This window comes from Coregonus lavaretus, assembly GCF_964263955.1.
Source record: "Coregonus lavaretus genome assembly, chromosome: 13".
NCBI lineage: Eukaryota > Metazoa > Chordata > Actinopteri > Salmoniformes > Salmonidae > Coregonus > Coregonus lavaretus.
This window is the reverse complement of record NC_140000.1, coordinates 50,217,907-50,233,475: the sequence shown is the minus strand read 5'-3', so window position 1 is coordinate 50,233,475 and position 15,569 is coordinate 50,217,907. Positions and strand designations below refer to the sequence as shown.

The 15,569-nt window shown below is 42.3% G+C and overlaps 1 gene segment (V, D, J or C); it reads right to left on the bottom strand.

Moving 5' to 3' along the window:
- Positions 1 to 5,064: 5,064 nt before the first annotated feature.
- On the bottom strand, positions 5,065 to 5,957 carry LOC311140092 (Ig kappa-b4 chain C region-like). The segment is given in 2 exons: positions 5,949 to 5,957; positions 5,065 to 5,376 (listed from the first exon to the last, which is right to left on the bottom strand).
- Positions 5,958 to 15,569: the final 9,612 nt, after the last annotated feature.

Here is a 15,569-nt window from a genome sequence, read left to right as displayed (position 1 = left end):
GAGAGATGATAGAGGAGGGTCAGCTACTACTACTATTGTATAATGGAATATATTAGGAGAGGAGAGGAGAAGAGAGGAGAGGAGAGGAGAGGAGAGGAGAGGAGAGGAGGTAATACACACAGGATAAACAACTAGCTACAGTCCTGAGAACAACCGACAACAACACAACACTTCATCTATAAAAGATAAAGGCAAAAATAAACTCTGAAAACATTTATAGACAAAACAATTCATCAGATATATGTATGTTACATTCATGCTCTACAATTTAGCACACCAAGAGCAACAAAACACTAGGAGGGGGTTTCCTGGACACAGATGAAGCATTGTCCTAGACTAAAAGCTCTTTCAATGAAGATTATCCAATTGAGTTTGCTTTTCAGTCCAGGACTAAGCTTAATGTGTCTGGCAAACTGCCCCTAAGTCTACAAAGACATGCTGTAAACAGATACACTGCATTACCTCATCAGGTATATGCTTAAATATTACAAAGCACAACTGATCATGACCTGGGGTTGTATATCCACAGCCTATTAAGGCTGAACGCATGTCATGTATGGTAAAATCAGCATCCAAAGAAGAGTCAACAGTATCCCTTTCTTATACACATTAACATGAGCATTTGAAATCTCACACCTACGTTGCTTTCATACTTCATCCAAAGTAACCCCACTATGTACACTAGCAAATGTCTTCCCCAACAAGTCAGCTTTTTTTTAATCATTTTTTGACCCACAACCAAAACTGGAATTCGAGTGGACTTGCTTCTTCTGGTCATCTTCTTCAACATAGACCATACATCCCCCAGCTCAGTACCCCTGCCTATTGTAGAGCAGAACTGCCTCCATGCATTTCTCTTGACAGACTTAATGATCCTACGTACTAAAGCTCTCTTCCTTTGGAAATCAATTAGATTCTCAGGAGTCATAGAACCTACGCAACACTCTGTAAGCCCTATTTCTTTCTCTAATAGCCGCAGTGCACTCTTCAGTCCACCATGGAAACACCTTCCTTTTCTCACCCACTTCACTCTCTGGTACATACACATTTGTAGCACTCAAAATCAGTGATGTCACAGAGAAAGCACATACATCAACCAGCCTCTCTAAAGACAACTGTCCAACATTTAAGTAATGATCACCAAATTTTCCCAGTCTGCATTATGAAAGCACCATCATCTGAACGGTACCCTTTCTGGAGTAGTAACATCAAAGTTCATGGTACACGAAATTGGGAAATTACCACTTCCAACAGTAGAATCATCCATTCCATTCACACATAGATGCAATAAAGTTAGAAGCCAGCGAGGTCCAGGCAGGATGTAACCCCTCTAACAACATAAACTCTTGTACCACATCCATCGTTAAGACATATGCTCTTGTTTCCATCATATCTTCCACAATAGTACCATCAGCATCAGTATGTGTGCTTCCCCATAAACTATTGTGTGCATTAAAGTTGCCGCACCATATCTCTCTAGAGCCCATTTCTCCTGATATTTCATAAAACATCGCTACAGACAGTTGTAAAAATTGTGCAACTTAATATTACTACCTGCAATGTATATTTCCACCATCACACAATCATATTCAGATGGGACAGGTATATTACGATATACAAGACCTTCTCTTATGAACATAGTACAAATACCACCCTGTCCAGTTGATCTATCGGATCTGATTGAACAATAACCAGGAATAATCAAATCAAGATGTGGTCTAAGCCACATCAGGTTTAATCTCTAAATCAATGATATATTCCTTAAACGCCTGACCGTTAGTACAACACCTCGTTCCTGGCACGCCCTGCTATCTTCCAGCACCTTCCCAGTCTTTAATTGATTCCAGCTGAGGCTCATTTACCAATCAAGGCCATGATTGGCTGGACAATCAGCTCTCAAACTTTTTAAAGGTCAGCTGCTCATACATCGAGATGGTGGAAGAAGAAGTGTCGTTTGAAGCTGAAAACGCGTTGAGTACAGTTAGTGAGAAAAATTAGTGGACAATAGTGAAGTCCAAGAATGGAACAGAAAGGGCTACAATTGTTGTTGAAAATGAGTCTGATGAATCGTTCCTTGTTGGAGTACGTTTTTTGGATAAAGATGTTGTTTGGGAAACCCTTTTGAAGTCACGAGGATGGTGAAGAAGGCGTTGGGAAACGTGGATGCAGTCAAAGTAACCAGGAGTGGTATGGTGTTGATATCATAGTAACCAGGAGTGGTATGGTGTTGATATCATAGTAACCAGGAGTGGTATGGTGTTGATATCATAGTAACCAGGAGTGGTATGGTGTTGATATGGTGTGTATCTAAAGAGCAAAAGGAATGTGCATTGTGGCTTGCGAAAATATCGACGCATGAAGTGAACAGCTTTGGTTTTCGGAGCAGGGCACCGGTAAAAGGTGTTACTTCTGGTGTCCCGTTGGACATTGATAATCAATATCTTAGGCAAAGAATTCCAGGAGTAGATAATGCACGTCACTTGAGCCATATGGAGAATGGGAAAAAGGAGCAAAGTTTATCAGTTTTATTGATGTTTGATGTAGTCTCCTGAGTGGCGCAGTGGTCTAAGGCGCCGCATCGCAGTGCTAACTGTGCCACTAGAGATCCTGGTTCGAATCCAGGCTCTGTCGCAGCCGGCCGCGACCGGGAGACTCATGGGAGGCGCACAATTGGCCCAGCGTCGTCCAGGGAAGGGGAGGGAATGGCCAGCAGGGATGTAGCTCAGTTGATAGAGCATGGCGTTTGCAACGCCAGGGTTGTGGGTTCGATTCCCACGGGGGCCAGTATAAAAAAATAAATATTTATTCACTAACTGTAAGTCGGTCTGGATAAGAGTGTCTGCTAAATGTCTAAAATGTAATGAGTATTTACCACCCTATGTAAAGTTGGGATATAAGATAAGCTCTAAGAGCATTCGTGCAAAACCCGAAGCAATGTAAAACGTTTGGCCATGTGTCAAGTGTTTGCAGATGGAAGGAATATGTTATTGAAGAGTCTGTGAATGTAAAATGTTTCAACTGTGGCGGGGATCATATTTCCAAATACCCTGAGTGTTCTGTTGAGGTGTCAAGGATCAGGGCTGTACAGCAAATCTCCTATGTGGAGGCGGTGAAGAGCATTGAAGTTCTGAAGAAGATATGGTGGTGGATGCACCACAACCAGTTGCAAATGTTATACTTCAATCAAGTAATCTGGATACACTTATTGTGAAAAAGGTGTATTTTGTAGCATTTATAGCCACAGTTATTAATTGTACTGCACAAGTGTCTAAGAAGCTGGACATCATTATATCTGCAGCCGAGAAGACTTAACAGCAGAAGCACTGCAAGGACTACTGTCGCCAGGAAATGTCCCGCCATCACAGGATCCTTCTGAGCCTGTGTAGGGACCTGATTAAAACACATTTCGTTTTGATTTAGTTAAATTAACATTTCGTTACCGATAGTTTGTATGGATTTAAAAATATATATTTATTTATTCATTTTTTACCCCACATTTTTTTCCTTTTTGGATCCTTATTATCCATCTGTACAGTAGGTGGCGGAATACACATAATTGTTGCGAACACCATTATACCAAAGAAGAAGATCTCTTCAACTACAGTTTCTCTGTGGGACCATGAAAGTCTGTGTGCGTAGAGAGAACACTTTGCATTGCCAGCACATGCTTTAGTGGTCTGGGAGTGTTTATAGCCCTGTGAGTTGAACACTTCATGACTGAGAGCTGTCCTTCATGACAACAGAACCCACAAAAACATGACTTTTATCACCATCCTCATCTGGACACTTGCCCTCTGCTTTCAGGAAAAAGATTTTGAGCTCAGACATTACACACATATCCGTAACCATAGAATTAGGAATTAGAATGTGATGTCAGTAACTGTCAATGCCTATATTTAGTAATACCCATACTTTATGTCATCTATTAAATGGTGGTTTATTCATTGTAAGAAAGTCCCCCTCCCTGAATCCACTATAGAGGTTACAGTAAAACCAGTCCACTCCCTCACATCTGGCCCAGTCCAGGGTATTACAGGCAGTGGAACTGTTCAACTGCTATACTGGGAGCTGTGGGAGTGAAACTGGGATTTCCATAGACAGGGCTGGGTGGTTCTGCTTGTCCCAGAACAGAGCAGCACTGTCACCAGATATTCACTCTGTCCCCAGAGTGTTGGAGGTAGAGAAGACTGTCACTACACTATATAACAGCGTTTTCCTAACTCGGTCCTCGGGACCCCAAGGGGTGCACGTTTTGGTTTTTGCTCTAGCACTACACACCTGATTCAAATAACCAACTAATCATCAAGTTATGATAATTTGAATCAGCTGTGTAGTGTTAGGACAAAAAACTAAATGTGCACCCCTTGAGGACCGAGTATGGGAAACGCTGCTAAATCTTGAAGTAGTGCCACTTCTAATATTTAATTTTTTTTTTTTTTTTTTTTAGCTTCAAATCAAAGCCTATAACACACGTGAGAGTCCAATATATTGGTTGACTGTTTGATAGTTATTATTTTATTACTGTAAAGTCTGTCAAGTCAAACAGGTCTGACACAGACTCAGTATCCTGATGAATGAAGACAGTGAACTACTACCATGGCAGAACCTCTTCTATTATATCATAATATATTGTGATAGTATTAAATACTGGTCCATTATGATGTTAGAGTGAGTTTTAGACTTGACAGTTTTTAAAGACACCATTAATCAGCCTTACTGAATACATATTTTTCCAGAATATTACAAATATACAGTATCTATGATACTGTTTATTAATAGAAACAACAAAAATATGCATTTCAAAAAGAAATATTTATTTAATCCATTATCACACAATCGAAGCATCAAAGCAAACATGATAGTGAATAAAAGCAGATCACATCAAATCTAAAACGAACAAAATCTCAATCTACAGAATGGATTGACACATGAACTCAAGCCAAGCCCCCTGTTAGTCCACACCAGAGTGATCTCTAAATCAGAGAATTACTGATTTTAGAACAAAGCTAGTCAAAGCAGAGGAACCAGCATCCTCTCTCCACAGGGCTGTGTGACTGAGGGGTCCTACCCAGAACAGTCAGCCCTCCTCAGGGTCTTGGTGACTGGAGTCTGGGATTTCTGCTGGGCTTCACAGGTCACCTCTCCTGCCTTGGTCCACTCCTGGGCAGTGAGAGTCAGGGTGCTGCTCCAGCTGTACAGGCCGTCCTTCTCCAGGACCCCAGGACTGGCCTCCTGCTTCTTGCTGGTCCCATCCACTTTCCAGCTCATGGTCCAGTCTGAGGGGAAGCCCTTGTTGGCCAGACACATCAGTGTGGCTGTTGTTGTACTGGACAGCTCCTCACTAGAGGGGGGCAGGACGGGTTGGGGAACTGTTACCTGGAACAAACAGAATACATCAACTACATCAAAACAAAGTACTTTGGAAATTACTTCTAAAACTTAGATTAGATTGCTAAAAGACATGAAGAAAACACAAACATTAGTGTGATAGGAAAGCAGATTAAAGTATAAAGTATACAAGCAGAAAGCATTTAAGTATGACGTGTTTAACTTTAGCATTACTTTGTCATACATATATTTTTTTAGGATCGTTTCTCATCAGAATACTCATATTTGTAGTATTTTGCAGAATCCAAGAGGTTGGATACAAACATAACAGAGACCCTTTGTGGCTATCATGAACACAATGCACTGATGACTACAATAACAAATATTATAGTTATCATACCAGAATAAGAGTTATATAGTCTGCAATCATACAAATAAAACATACAAAAAAATGCCCGCAATTTAACATTTTGATTAAATAAACTGTTGAAAGAAGGCTCTTTCAAAATCAATATATAACAATATTTTTGGAAAGTAAATTATCTCAAATCTAAATGTTTTAATAGAGATTAAAGAGTTTAAGAAAATAAATGGAATCAGACAAACATCAAGAAACTTACTTCCAACATCTAGTCTGGTGCCGCTACCAAAAGTGTACCACTGTGATACAATCCCTATTACTGCTGGTACAAAAACCTCCTGACCATTGGGCAAGCTGAATACTTAATTTTTTTAGACTGTGGTTTAAATCATGAGCACATAGGAATACTGGCCAAATATAATGTTATATTCTTCATTTGAAATCGTTTTTTGATTAAATGAAAAACATTATAGTTTTATTATAAAATAGAAAGGTATAAAACAAACCCCAAAATGTTAGAGAAATGTTCAGTAACTGATTTGAGAAACTTTCATAAGAGTCCAAGCATGAGTGAAGTGACAGTTAGGGCTGTATTCAATCTGTATCGCTGAAGCCTTTACATTTCAATTGGGCTTTAGCGCTGAACTTCAGCAATACGGATTGAATAGAGCCCTTCATCTGAAATAAAAGCTGTATCGTTGAAGTGTTACAGATTGCCGGATAGAAATGTCAAGATAATTTTTGATTGAGCTGACATATTACATTTACTTCACTTAGCAGATGTTCTTATCCAGAGGGACTTACAGGAGCAATAAGGGCCTTACTAAAGGGCACATCGACAGATTTTTCACCTAGTCGGCTCAGGGATTCGAACTAGCGACCTCTTAACCGCTAGGCTACCTGCCACCCCATATGCAGCGTTTACCGTGAATGCAGTCTCCGCTAACACAGGAACATTGCCTTTAAATTCCAATCACGCTTAACGCTGAACTTCAGCAATACGGATTGAATAGACCCCTTCATCTTGATGCTTGTCATTTGCTTTCAAGTTAAAGTTGCTGTTGAATTCTAAAGCATATTATGTTCTAGAAAACTGATCTTAAATGGAATCTGACCTTGACAATGTGTTATTCATTTCTCAATATCCCGAGGGCAGATCACTGTGACTCAGATCCTGCAGTGAAAGCTGTCCTTTCAGGTCACATACTGCAGTTACTCTCCACTGCTGTAAAACCAGCAGTGATCCATTAAAGGCTCTGTGCAGTCAAAATTCAGTATTTCTTGTGTTTTATATAATATTGTACAACAGCTGATGAAACTAACACTGTAAAAGTGTGAAAAAAATGGATCAGTGTTATTTCATGATTGTTCCTAGTTGAAAATATGATGTACTGTACATAGGACCTTCTAATTAGCAGGTTTGCATTTGAGGGAGGTTCGGCTTTCCATGGTGACATTACCATGTAGCAAATTAGTTAATAGACCAATAACAAAGAGAGTTCCAAATCTCTCTGCCAATAACAGCTAGTTTTCCGTTTTCCCCTCCCCACTCAGACCACTCTCAGACAGTCTTAGCTGCAGGTGCTGAGGGGGAGGACTAGACCGCTAATAGTATTGAGGACTAGACCAGCGATAGTGTTAGGGACTAGACCAGTGATAGTGTTGAGGACTAGATCAGTGATAGAACTGAGGACTAGACCAGTGATAGTGTTGAGGACTAGACCAGTGATAGTGTTGAGGACTAGACCAGTGATAGTGTTCAGGAGTAGACCAGTGATAGTACTGAAGACTAGACCAGTGATAGTGTTAGGGACTAGACCAGTGATAGTGTTCAGGACTAGACAAGTGATAGTACTGAGGACTAGACCAGTGAGAGTTTTGAGGACTAGACCAGTGATAGTGTTCAGGACTAGACCAGTGATAGTGTTGAGGAGTAGACCAGTGATAGTGTTCAGGACTAGACCAGTGATAGTGTTGAGGACTAGACCAGTGATAGTGTTCAGGACTAGTCAGTGATAGTGTTCAGGACTAGAACAGTGATAGTGTTCAGGACTAGACCAGTGATAGTGTTCAGGACTAGACCAGTGATAGTGTTAGGGACTAGAACAGTGATAGTGTGCAGGACTAGACCAGTGATAGTGTTAGTGACTAGACCAGTGATAGTGTTCAGGACTACACCAGTGATAGTGTTGAGGAGTAGACCAGTGATAGTGTTCAGGACTAGACAGTGATAGTGTTCAGGACTAGAACAGTGATAGTGTTCAGGACTAGACCAGTGATAGTGTTCAGGACTAGACCAGTGATAGTGTTGAGGAGTAGACCAGTGATAGTGTTCAGGACTAGACCAGTGATAGTGTTAGGGAGTAGAACAGTGATAGTGTTCAGGACTAGACCAGTGATAGTGTTCAGGACTAGACCAGTGATAGTGTTAGGGACTAGAACAGTGATTGTGTTCAGGACTAGACCAGTGATAGTGTTCAGGACTAGACCAGTGATAGTGTTAGGGACTAGAACAGTGATAGTGTTGAGGACTACAGTCTAGAGTATCATAGGCTCCCTTTATTATTTGACCGACCAACACCTAAAAATGAAAACATTTCACAATGGATGATATACACTGAGTGCACAAAACATTAGGAACATTCCATGACAGACTGACAAGGTGAATCCAGGTGAAAGCTGTGATCGCTTATTGATGTCACTTGATAAATCCACTTCAATCAATGTAGATGAAGGGGAGGAGACAGGTTATAGAATGATTTTTAAGCCATGAGACAATTAAGACATGGATTGTGTATGTGTGCCATTCAGAGAGTGAATGGGCAAGACAAAATATTGAAGTGCCTTTTAACGGGGTATGGTAGTAGGTGCCAGGCGCACCGGTTTGTGTGTCAAGAACTGCAACGCTGCTGGGTTTTTTACAGTCAATAGTTTCCCATGTGTATCAAGAATGGTCTGACATGAATTGTGCAGAGCAACAGACGGGCTACAGTTAGTCAACTGACAGACTAGTACAACATTTGTGACCAAAGACCCATAAAATAATGCACAACTCATCGTACCTTGACACGAATGGGGTATGGCAGCCGACATCCTTACAAAGTTACACTTCTTTCAGCAAAAAAACAAGAAACTGAGTTTGCAGTGGGCTATGGAACGGAAATACTGGACACTGGAGAATTGGAAAAATATTGCTTGATCTGATGAATCCCTGTTCCTGCTGTTTCACGCTGATGGGAGGACTAGGGTATGGACAAAACCACATGAGTACATGCATCCAAAAAGCTGTGTGTCAACGTTGGTGGTGTGATGGTGTGGGGTGTGTTTTTCTTAGCACACATTGGGCCCCTTGATAAAAGTGGAGCAACGTTTAAATTGCCAATCAGGTGCATCCCTTCATGGCAGAAGTGTATCTATCTGCAAATATATTTTTTCATCAGTATAATGCCCCATGCCACAAGGCTAGGATTGTCCAGGAATAGTTCCACGAACATGACAGTGAATTCAGCTTACCGCAGTGGCCTGCCCAGTCACCAGATCTCTGCCTGTGCCATTAAACCCCTACAACTCATCCAGAATGCCGCAGCCCGTCTGGTGTTCAACCTTCCCAAGTTCTCTCACGTCACCCCGCTCCTCCGCACACTCCACTGGCTTCCAGTTGAAGCTCGCATCTGCTACAAGACCATGGTGCTTGCCTACGGAGCTGTGAGGGGAACGGCACCTCCGTACCTTCAGGCTCTGATCAGTCCCTACACCCAAACGAGGCCATTGCGTTCATCCACCTCTGGCCTGCTGGCTCCCCTACCTCTGCGGAAGCATAGTTCCCGCTCAGCCCAGTCAAAACTGTTCGCTGCTCTGGCACCCCAATGGTGGAACAAGCTCCCTCACGACGCCAGGACAGCGGAGTCACTCACCACCTTCCGGAGACATTTGAAACCCCACCTCTTTAAGGAATACCTGGGATAGGATAAAGTAATCCTTCTACCCCCCCCCCTTACCCCCCCCACAAAACAAAACAAAAACAAAGGTAAAGTGGTTATCCCACTGGCTATAAGGTGTTTTTGTAAGTCGCTCTGGATAAGAGCGTCTAATAAATGACGTAAATGTAAAATCTCAATAAAATGAGCATCTGTGGGATGAGATGGAACGAGCAATTCAGAGTAGAGATCCACCACCAGCCAACTTGACATAACTGTGGGAGGCATTGGAGTCAACATGGGCCAGCATCACTGTGGAAGGAACACTTTCGACACCTTATAGAGTCCATGACCCGACAAATTGAGTCTGCTCTGAGGGCAAAAGTGGGTGGAACTCAATATTAGGAAGGTGCTATCTGCTCTAATAACACAGTAATAACAATATGCTCCACTTGTAGATGTCTAAAGTCATTATATCAGTCACCATTCAGCACTTATATCAAAACCCATGTCAGTGATTAAGTAACTATCATGTTTCTACATCACATCAGTCTGACTGTCCAGGAAGACTATTTACATATAGGACACTTTGCATAGACAGCACATGCTTCAGTGGTCTGGGAGTGTTTATAGCCCTGTGAGTTTAACACTTCATGACTGAGAGCTGTCCTTCATGACAACAGAACCCACAACAACCATGACTTTTATCACCATATTCATCTGGATATTTGCCCTCTGTCTCCAAGGTAATATATCTGACAGAAAATTACCCGGACAATTGCAATATTACGCTATATAACCTCATTACAGTTTAATTTCATATGCTACATGGAAAAATGTATTAACAATTGAATGTTATTTCTACATGACATCTCTGTTTCAGAATCCAGAGGACAGATCACTGTGACTCAGACCCCTGCAGTGAAAGCTGTTCTACCAGGACAGACAGTCTCTCTGAACTGTAAAACCAGCAGTGATGTGAATGGTGCAGGAGGCTCTACTCCCCGTCTAGCCTGGTATCAACAGAGACCTGGAGGAGCTCCTAAACTCCTTATTTACTATGCTAAAACACTTCAGTCTGGGACTCCATCTAGATTCAGTGGCAGTGGATCTCATAGTGACTTCACTCTGACCATCAGTGGAGTCCAGGCTGAAGATGCAGGAGATTACTACTGTCAGAGTTTCCACTATCCCAATAGTAAACATGTGTTCACACAGTGATACAGAGCCATACAAAAACCTCCCTCAGTCAGACTGCACAGTGACTGTACTGCTACAGCTGGGACCTACTGCAGGTGCTGAGGGGAGGAGACAGTGACATTGAACACTGTCTGAACTAAAATACACTAAGCTAAATATACCAGTGATGCTGACAATAATGACAACGTATTCCCCCTCATGTCAAAGCATTCCTGAAGTGATAACACCCATATGTCCAGATGACATAAATATTCCTCCCATTTTGTGTTGGCCAACCTGAAATAGTTCAAACGCAAACATTGCTTCAACATGTCACACAATATGGTGAAAGGAATCCATCTATGTAAAATAATAATGTCTCACAACATTTCAGAATACAACCTCCAGTCTCTGTGAGATCCCTCTGTCAGGTTGTGAATTTCTAGCGAAAAATATGCTATATTTATTGAGATGGTATAACATGATTATAACCTCTAATCCCTAAAACTGTGTTTCTCAAACCTCTCCTTAAGTATCCGAGGAAGTCCACATATTTGATTTTATTCCAGAATTAGTACAGCTGATTTACCTAATGAGGGGCTTGCTGATTAGGTGACCATTTGAATCAGCTGTGCTAGTTCTTGAACAAATCAAATACTGTAAGTGGACTGTCTGGGGGGACTTGGAGAGAGATTTGGGAAACACAAAACCTCTCTCCTGCCACGCCCTGCTAGAATCTTCCAGCACTTTCCCAGCCTTTAATTGAGCCCAGCTGGGGCTTGTTTACCAATCAAGGCCATGATTGTCTGGGCAACTAGCCCCTCCACTTAAAAATGCTCCTGCTCACACAGATCTCTTCAATTACACAGTCTCTGTGGGACTAAGAAAGTCTGAGGTGTATTCATTAGTTGTACACTGTGGCAAAATGTTTTGCATTGGAAAAAGATTTGAAACGAATACGAGATTTTCTATTGGACAAATTCAGCTAGGTCCCTCTCCGTTTTGCTCCGTTTGATTCCGTTTGGTTCCGTTAGGTTCCTAGTGAATACACCCCTATGGGGGTGTATTCATTACGGAAACAGTTTACCGTTTAAGAACCAAACTGATATTTTATTGCTTGGTTTAATGGACTTTAGAGGTCATAATGGATGTAACTGAAGTCAATTTCTAATGTGGTGTAACTGTGAATAATATTATAATTTTTTATTCAACTTTTTCTTTATGTTGTTGTCTGTTATTGTTGTTTGGTGTTATGTTATTATTTTTTGATTATTTTATTATGGTCCATTTAACTATTCTTGATATCCCAGTTTGTGCCTTGCCTGTCATGGTATTGTAGTTGTCACGTCCTGTATTTCTGTTGGAAAATAGAAAGAAACGGAAGAAAACAGAGCAAAACGAGTTTAAATTGGAAAAATCCAGATAGGTCCATCCCTGTTTCGTTCTGTTTGCTTCCGTTTAAGAAACGTTTTGCAACAGAATCTGCAGAAATTAATAAGCCCCTGTTTGCATAGATTGAACACTTTGCATAGGCAGCACATGCTTCAGTGGTCTGGGAGTGTTTATATCCCTGTGAGTTGAACACTTCATGACTGAGAGCTGTCCTTCATGACAACAGAACCCACAACAACCATGACTTTTATCACCATCTTCATCTGGATTTTTGCCCTCTGTCTCCAAGGTAATATATTTTACAGAAAAGGACCTGGATCATAGCAATAAATATATAACCTCATTACAGATTTAGTGAATATGCTAAATGGACAAATGAATGAACAATGTAATGCTAATTCTACATGCCATCTCTGTTTCAGAGTCCAGAGGCCAGTACACTGTGACTCAGACTCCTGCAGTGAAAACTGTTTCAGTGGGTCACTCAGTCAGTCTCAGCTGTAAGACCAGCAGTGCTGTATACAGTGACAGCAATGGACAGTGGTTGGCCTGGTATCAACAGAAACCTGGAGGAGCTCCTAAACTCCTAATATACTTGGCTAAAACTCTTCAGTCTGGGACTCCATCTAGATTCAGTGGCAGTGGATCTGGGAGTGACTTCACTCTGACCATCAGTGGAGTCCAGGCTGAAGATGCAGGAGATTACTATTGTCAGAGTTTACACTGCAGTCCATGTGTGTTCACACAGTGATACAGAGCCGTACAAAAACCTCCCTCAGTCAGACTGCACAGTGACTGTACTGCTACAGCTGGGACCTACTGCAGGTGCTGAGGGGAGGAGATGATCCAGTACAATGACACAGTGTGTAGTAGAGCTGAACAACAATAGAGTCAAACTAGAGCTATGTCTAGAAGACCTTAGATCATAACTGATCACTACATGTTTATCCTGACCATTAACTACATGTTGACTCTGTTGAGTAACTCAAGGAAAACCATCAACCAATCTGAATAGAGATAATGTGAAATGATCAAAACCCCTAAAAAATGGTGTTTTGAATAGCTAGAATTTAATCAACATGATTCAAACACATACAATAAAGCCCCCAAACATTACCCATACATCCTCCCTCACACCACTGTGGTAGTTCCAGAGAGCAGCAGGTGAAGCAGGAGACTGGAGACGTCAGAGCTCTGGAGATCTCTCCTTTAGATCAGAGTCAGTCAGCAGCATCAGTCCACACACAGACTGCATTTACTGTGCTTTTAGCTTTGCTGCCCACTCATCTAAGAACACTTTGCAAAAGGATTTAAAATGTGATCATTTAATTCTGATGAAATCCCAGATTGGAGGACTGCTGACCACAGACTAAACATGTTTATAATCCTGCTCTTTCAAACTCTCATATGCACTTTGCACTGTTTTAACTTCCATTAATTGTTATGTTATATACTGAGCAAAAATATAAACGCAACATGCAACAATGTCAAAGATTTTACTGAGTTACAGTTCATATAAGGAAATTAGTCAGTTTAAATAAATACATTAGGCCCTAATCTATGGATTTCACATGACTGGGAATATAGATATGCATTTATTGGTCACAGATATCTTACAAAAAAGGTAGGGGCGTGGATCAGAAAACCAGTCAGTATGTGGTGTGACCACCGTTTGCCTCATGCATCGCTTCACATCTCCTTTGCATAGAGTTGATCAGGCTGTTGATTGTGGCCTGTGGAATGTTGTCGCACTCCTCTTCAATGGCTCTCTGAAGTTGCTGGATATGGGCGGGAACTGGAACACACTGTTGTACACGTTGATCCAGAGCATCCCAAACATGCTCAATGGGTGACATGTCTGGTGAGTAGGCAAGCCATGGAAGAACTGGGACATTTTCATCTTCCAGGAATTGTATACAGATGTTTGCGACATGGGTCTGTGCATTATCATGCTGAAACCTGGTAATGGTGGCGGATAAATGGCACCACAATGGGCCTCAGGATCTCGTCACGGTATCTCTGTCCATTCAAACTGCCATCGATAAAATGCAATTGTGTTCGTTGTCTGTAGCTTATGCCTGCCCATACCATAACCCCACGGCCACCATGGGGCACTCTGTTCTCATTGTTGACATCAGCAAACCGCTCGCCCACATGATGCCATACACATGGTCTGCGGTTGTGAGTCTGGTTGGACGCCCTGCCTAATTCTCTAAATTGACGTTGGCGGCGGCTTATGTTAGAGAAATGATCTGGTAACAGCTCTGGTGGACATTCCTGCAGTCAGCATGCCAATTGCACACTCCCTCAAAACTTGAAACATCTGTGGCATTGTGTTGTGTGACAAAACTGCACATTTTAGACTGGCCTTTTATTGTCCCCAGCACAAAGTGCACCTGTGTAATGACCCTGCTGTTTAATCAGCTTCTTGATATGCCACACCTGTCAGGTGGATGGATTATCTTGGCGAAGGAGAAATGCTCACTAATATTGATGTAAACAAATTTCAGCAGCCTGATGGTCTGGGGGTAGAAGCTGTTGGCCAGTCTGTTAGTTCTAGCCATGATACTCCTGTACTGCCCACATCTGAGTGATGGAAGTGGGGAGAACAGGCTGTGGCTTGGGTGGCAGAGGTCCCTGATTCTTTTTTTGGGCCTTCCTGCGACATCTGGTGTTGTAGGTGTCCTGGAAGGCATTCAGTGTGCATCCAATGGTGTGTTCGGCTGAGCGTACCACCCTCTGTATTGGCTTGCAGTCAGCGGCGGTGGAGTTGCCGTACCAGGCTATGATGCAGCATGACAGTATGCTCTCGATGGTGCTCCTGTAGAGCACTGTGAGGGCCCTCGGGGGCAGGCCAAATTTCTTCAGCCTCCTGAGGTTAAAGAGTCGCTGTCGTGCCTTCTTCAAAATAGTGTCCATGTGTTTTGACCATTTCAGCTCCTCTGAGATGGGTACGCCCAGGAACCTGAAGTGTTTGACCTGGTTCCTCCTGATGTCCAGAATCGGCTCCTTTTCTTTCTTTCCTGAGGGAGAGGTTGTTTACCTGGCACCACGCTGTAGAGTGCCTTCCTCCTCCCTGTAGGCCGCCTTGTCGTTGTTGGTAATACTGTTGTGTCGTCAGCCAACTTGATGATGGAGTTGGAACTGTGTGAGGCCACATAGTTGTAGGGTCCCCATGTTGAGGATCAGTGTGGAGGAGGTCATTTTGCCTGCCTTCACCACCTGTGGGCAGCTTGTCAGAAAGTCCAGGACCCAGTTGCATTGGGAGGAGTTCAGTCCCAGGGCCGTGAGGTTTATGGTGAGCTTAGAGAGCACTATGGTATAGAAAGCCGAGCTGTAGTCGATGAACAGCATCCTCAAACATGCATTAATCTTGTCCAGGTGGGTGAGGG